The sequence below is a fragment of the Delphinapterus leucas genome, chromosome 2, assembly GCF_059928025.1.
Source record: "Delphinapterus leucas isolate spDelLeu-1000000601 "Yukka" chromosome 2, BTC_Dleu_Yukka2, whole genome shotgun sequence".
In the NCBI taxonomy this organism is placed as follows: domain Eukaryota; kingdom Metazoa; phylum Chordata; class Mammalia; order Artiodactyla; family Monodontidae; genus Delphinapterus; species Delphinapterus leucas.
The window spans coordinates 21,557,409-21,563,902 of record NC_143130.1 but is presented as its reverse complement, the minus strand read 5'-3'; the positions used below and the strand labels follow the sequence as shown (position 1 = coordinate 21,563,902).

Below are 6,494 nucleotides of genomic sequence, written 5' to 3'. Positions count from 1 at the left end.
TAAGGATGAGAAATCAACTTGAATCATAACTTGGAGCTAAAAGAGATTAATTTATGATAATCATAAAATTCCCTTCCTCCGATTCTCTTAACTCTGCCTGGAGGTGTTCATTTTCATTCTACCATTTCCCCAATGCAATAAAAAGTAGTTAGCATAGTCCAGGGTACCAGTGGCAGAATTCCCATCATAACAGTCTTTTGAAACAGTCCCTTGCTTTCCAAAGTCTTCTGTTTAATAGGCATATTATTTCCAGCAACATTTGGGGCTGTGCCTTAAAAAAAAAAGTCCCCATTGTGGACATTGTAGGTTTTGGGGATAATTAAAGTAATGAAGTACTCTGCAAGGTGGGCCGCAACCTGGGCTTGCAGGGACGTGCAGGGCAGCATGGGCCACTGAGGGAGGCTGGGCCCAAGTGGAAGCCGGGAGGGGCCAGGCGGGCGAGGTGGGCAGTGTGGGGCCCTGCCTAGCCCTCCCCCCGGACACCGCATGTTGCCCTGGGTCCCCCGGCAGCACGGCCCGGGTGAAGAGCAGGCGCCCGAGGAACAAGGCCCCTCGGCGGTCAGCGACCCCGGCCAGGCCAGGGACTCTGGAGAGGAATCCCTGGGGGAGCCAAGAACATCCCCACCGGACAATCCTCAGCCCTGATACCGAAGGCCTTCCTGGATCCAGAAAGAGCAGCTGCTGCCTCGGTTGCCCCCAGGCCTCGCTGCCAAGTGGTCCCCGGGAACCCCAGTTCCCCCCTATCCCCAGATGACCTGGGAGGTGGCCCCGTCAAGGATGACCCTGCTACCTCCCTGGGACCCCAACTATGAGGCTTAAGCGGGACCTCGTCTGGTGCGGGGGCCCAGCTGTGGGTCAGGCACCTCCTTCTCAGGCCAGACCTTGTGCCGTCCCTCATTCTGGCCTCTGTACGAGGCAGCAGCGTGAGGCAGAGACCTCAGGCCCATCTAGCAGGACATCAGAGTGGAGAGCAGGTGCCCAGGGATGCAGGGTTCCCAGCGATATGCTCTGAAGATGTCTTTCTTTCTGACCCTCTGCTGCCCTGTGGGCAGCGTGTTCCCCTGCACCTGTCTCAGGGCCCTCAACAGGTGATGGGCTCTCTCAAGCTGCTGCTCCCAACCCCAATTATGTCCCCCTGGGTCCTCCCCACTCCATCCTCTGGCTGCTCCACCGCCTGGCTCAGAGGGCCTGAGCTGATCGCCTTCACTGGCCTCCTGCAGATGAGCCAGGGGGAGCCAAGACCCAGCTCCCCGGGGACTCCCATGCCCCCTGCTGACCCTCCAGATGCTGCCTCTGACCACCCAGGTACCAGTGGTGGCCAGAGCTGTTTTCACTGCATGGACCCATCTCTCCCATGGGCCCCAGGCAACCAAGGTCCATAGCACCTCCGGGGGCAGAGTGGGCTCCTACTTCGCCAGGCAGGTTCTGTTGACAATGAAACAGTGTTGGTTTGTAAAGTAATGAAGTAAATGCTAGTGTTCTCTACCCAGAAGTTACCCATCTCAGTATGTTGGGTTTCAAAAGCAATTTTTATTTTGGACACTTGGCCTAAACTTCCGAGTTTTGCCACCAAACAATAGGACATCAGCTCTGAAGAGGCTCAATCTAAATTCTTTGACTAATGTGAATATCAGAGAAAGCGCAATATAGCATATAAATCAGTTTCTTATATACTGATTATAATTCATTCATTAAAAATATGCTGTTATTTTAAGAACAAAATCACAAGTACATCACTGGAAAAAGGGTGTTTAGGCCAATGCAACTTGTGCTCTTGTGACCATCCTCTGGGATCATCAGAGACTTCCTCACAATGTTCCCTGAGGCTCTGAGCTTTCTGGCTGTGCCCTTTGTCTTAATCCATCAGGTTCTTTCTATGTATGGCCAATATAAGGTTTCAGTAGATTATAAACAGTGCATATAAACAGTGCATTTTACTGGAAAGAGGACATTAATTTTCATCCTTGGCATTTCTAATTATCTCTCGAGTTATTCTCCATTCACATTTGACAAGGGATGTTTAAGACTGCTTTTCTGCTTCTAGTAGCAATCTCCTATATCCCATCTCTGTTTTCTTTCCAATCCTTAGGGAGAAAAAAAGTTAATGTATTTCTTGTTTCTTCCTGAAAAATTGAAAAATGTAGGATTGTGTTTGTAGACTCAACTTCCTTATGGTGGTCTGTTGCAAGCAACAGAGAGTTCCCTTGCAAACAGTACTAAGGAGTTCATTATTTGTGACTTATGATCCTCACCAATGCCACTTTTACATAGATTACTGAAGAAAATATAATATGTGGTCTACTATTTCCAAATAGTTTTATTCTGTCAACCAGGTTTCCGAACAAAAGTCAGAACCAGTCTTCTCCCTTAAATATTTTTAAAGTATATAAAAATAACATACACAAAATAATGGAATTGCTTTATTAAAAATGGAAAATATCATGTAAAACTTTGAGGTAGGATTATATGAAGAAAAATGCAGAACAGATTTGCTGTATATAAGTATTACTACTCAAGTATTCTCTAGAATTATAAAGGAACAGTTTTTAATATCTCATGATATAAGATATGATGGTCCAGGCAATACTTATCTAATCTAGTCTTAGCGTTGAAATCTCATCTTGGATAAATTCATCAATACCGAGTCCTTACAAATAAGATGTTGCAAATAAAAAAATAAACCAAAAATAAAAATCCCCACTAGTTAATTTTTCACTATCACCTGCTAGACCCTCTTTATCTTTTAAAATATCTGTGGTTTAAATGAGTCTGGAATTTTAATTTTTTACAACATATTTTCTGGGTTTAATTAACATTCAGTAAAATCTTTAATGTTTAAGAGTGGTTTGATTATGGGAAATATGTTATCGCCTTCCATATCCAGGAACATAAAACTGTCTTTAAATAAAATTTGAATACTTTAAAAATTGCAACCCAAAGTGTGTGTTTTTATGAGCTGTAATTTAAGAGGCTCAGCGGCTTTGTCTTGAACAGATGCGTGAGAACAATCTGAGAGAGTACATCTAACAGTGAGACAGCAAATGATGAAATTTTGTATGTATTTATAGTACTTATATTGTTCACTAGCTCTTTATATAACTACCTTTTCACTTTGGGACTTTTTTCATGGCGTATGTTGTGATCTTATCTGTTTGCTTTTCTTTTCTTTGGGGACAATGGGTTATTTAGTATCTCTTTTAAAAATGTGTTTAGGGGTGTGCATTTTAACAGCCTTGTCTAGTTGCATTATTTGCTTGATTTCCTCCCTGTAACATCTCTCCCTTATGCAGCAAACAAAGAAAATAATTTGGGGCTTGGGTATAAGAGAGAGAATCTTGTGCTACAGACGGGTATAGGACAAAGCAGGAGAAGTTAAATGGCTTTTGCCAGAAATTCTTGCTTGTTTTCTTTTCGTTTTGGATTTATCATAAAATTAATAATATTAAGCATTTCTAGTACAAACTATAGTTTACTGAAAGCCTTTACTTTGGAGACACAATTGTTAGTGCTTCATATACATATACATACAGACATTATTGTATTCAATCCTCACAGTGATGTACAAGGAGATGCTGTTGTTCTCTTTTTCACAGATGAAGAAACTGAGATGCAGAGAGGATGAGCAGTTTTTTCGTAATCACATGGTCAGAATATGAAAGAACTAAGAAAGTAGCCCAATTCTATATGACTGAAAACCCTGTGCAATTAATGACCCTCAGAGCACGTAAGCAGTAGATATAAAAATTGGTCCATATTTTGCCAGGGCAGGAGGTAGAGATGGAAACAATAGTGACAGTAGTAACAGGAGTAATGACAATAATAATAACACTGCACAATTTGCCATTTGGGACCAGCAAAGGGCCATGAGTCCACCTAGGGACTTCACATAAAGTGTATTTATCTGCCTTATGACCCTAAGGAATGGTCTTATTATTCCCATTTTAAGATCACAAAATTAAAGTCAGGAAAGTTAGGAATCTCACTCAAAGTTACATAGCTAGTACATTACAGATGCAGGAGTCCAGCTGAGAACTGGATTCTAAATATATTCCATACTTAATCTTCTGCCCCATTGTAAGCTGCATTTCTTCTTTACTTGTGATTTCATCTAAGAAAATCTTCCTGTTGGGATAGTGCTGTGGTTTTCTTCCCCTAATCCGAGTATAATGTAACACATACTGCACAATGATTGGAGATATCATTATATTTACAGACCTATTCATCAATTTGTTTCTGTTAAATAAAAAACTTTCTGAAAATAGTGGAGAAGGGCTGGATGCAGGTGTGGAAATCTTCCACGTAAGCCAAAAATCTTTTAACAAATGATAATATTCTCATGGGACAAGGATAAAAAATAGGCCATTACATCACCAAAATTCTGAAACTTCTCATAATACTAACGGAAAATAGAACCAAAGAAATGTAAAGTTATTACTAAGGGCCCCATATGAAGGCAGGAAGGATTTAATAATATGAATAGTCACATGCAGGCCAAATTATTTGGTAGCAACCTTGGAATACTGGAGCTACCAGTTCCCAGGATCTGAATCAAGAAGAAACAGACCATTTTTTCAAAGATTTCTTAGAGATCTGAAGGAAAGAACCTTTGGCTTGTAAAGTTCAATGTTTGGATTAAAATTTATCAGGTTGCATCTGTGAACCTTTCCATTTTGGGTCAAAGAAAAAAGTATGTCTGTGTGTGTGTGTGTGTGCACGCACATACTATATTAGTCTGCTTGGGCTGCCACAACAAAATACCACTGACTAGGTGGCTTAAACAACAGAAATTTATTTCCCACAGTCCTGGAGGCTTGGAAGTCCAAGATCAAGGTGCCATGAGGTATGTTTTGTTCCAAGGCCTTCTCTTGGCTCGCCGTAGGTGGCTGCCCTCTTCCTGTGGGCTCAAATGGCCTCTTCGTAGGAACAGGAAATAAATCTCTCTAGTATCTCATCTTATAGATGCAGTAATCCCATCAAGAGGGTCTCACCCTTATGACCTCATCTAACCCTATTACCTCCCAAAGACCCCATCTCCAAATGCCATCATACTAAGGGTTAGGTCTTGAACACAGGCATTTGGGGGTCGGGGGGGAGACAAGCATTCAGTCCATAACACTCTGCCCCGGCCTTCCAAAATTTGTATGCTTCTCATACACAAAATACATTCATTCTATCCCAACAAACAGCCCCAAAAGTCTTAGCTCATTCTAGTATCCATCTAAAGTCAAAGTCTCATCTAGATATCATCTAAAATCAGATACAGGGGAGACATGAGGTGCAATTCATCCTGAGGTTAAATTTCTCTCCGGCTGTGAACTTGTGAAAGCAAACAAGTTATGTGCTTCCAAAATACAAGGGGCCATGATAGGGTAGATATTCCCATTCCAAAACAGAGAAATAGGAAAGAAGGGAGAGGTGAGGGGTCCCAAGCAAGTCCAAAATGCAGGAAGGCAAATTCCACTAGGTCTTAGGGCTGGAGAATAATCCTCTTTGCTTTCCAGGTCCAGTGGGGCAGCAGCATCACCCCCAGGGCTCGGCTCATGTGTTTCTGTCTACACACCTGAAATCAAGGTGGCGGCAGCAGACTTGACCCTCCCCGCTGACCCCCGGGCCTGTGAACTCTGTGCTTCTGGTGGGAGTGGTAACCCACATGATTTCTCAATCACCTTTGGGATCCTTCTTCCCTTCTTGAGGGAGAGCTAACATTCACAGCTGAATAGCCCTACAATCCCACCTTGCAAACTCCACAAAGTCTGATTGCCTTCCTTCATCCTGTCCCACCTTCTTCCTCACTTTAGTTCAAACTGGCAGTGTCTCTGCTGGTATAACCCCATCTCTATTCTTCGCTTATTAAATTCATGAGTCACACCATGATCTCTTTATCAAATCATTTTCTTTTTTTTTGAGGTACGCGGGTCTCTCACTGTTGTGGCCTCTCCCGTTGCAGAGCACAGGCTCCAGACGCCAGGCTCAGCGGCCATGGCTCACGGGCCTAGCCACTCGGCGGCATGTGGGATCTTCCCGGACCAGGGCACGAACCCGTGTCCCCTGCATCGGCAGGTGGACTCTCAACCACTGTGCCATCAGGGAAGCCCTATCAAATCATTTTCAACCACACCCTTAGTATTCTCTTTAGAACCAGCTTTCTCATTTTTTTTTTTTTGCAATATGGAGAATCTGAAAATTTCGATATCTTCAAGTTCTGGTTCCTTTTTGCTTAAGAATTCCTTCTTCAATTCATCTCTCTCCTTTCACATTTTACTGTAAGTGATCAGGAGGAATGAAGCCATACTTGCAATACTTTGCATACAAATCTTAGCTAAATATCTAATTTCATCCATAAAATATTAGAACACAGTTTGGTCAAGTTCTTTGCCACCTTATAACAAGGATCATTTTTCCTCCATGTTCCAATAACATGGTTCTCACTTGCATCTGAGTCCTCGCCCTTAACATCCATATTCCTAGTATGCAACTCAAAATTCTCCCAGCCT

General features: G+C 42.8%; 1 pseudogene; it reads left to right on the top strand.

Annotated features, from left to right (window-relative positions):
* Positions 1–294: 294 nt before the first annotated feature.
* LOC111177948 (histone deacetylase complex subunit SAP25 pseudogene) lies at positions 295–1,744 on the top strand (annotated as a pseudogene).
* The last annotated feature ends 4,750 nt before the right edge of the window (positions 1,745–6,494 follow it).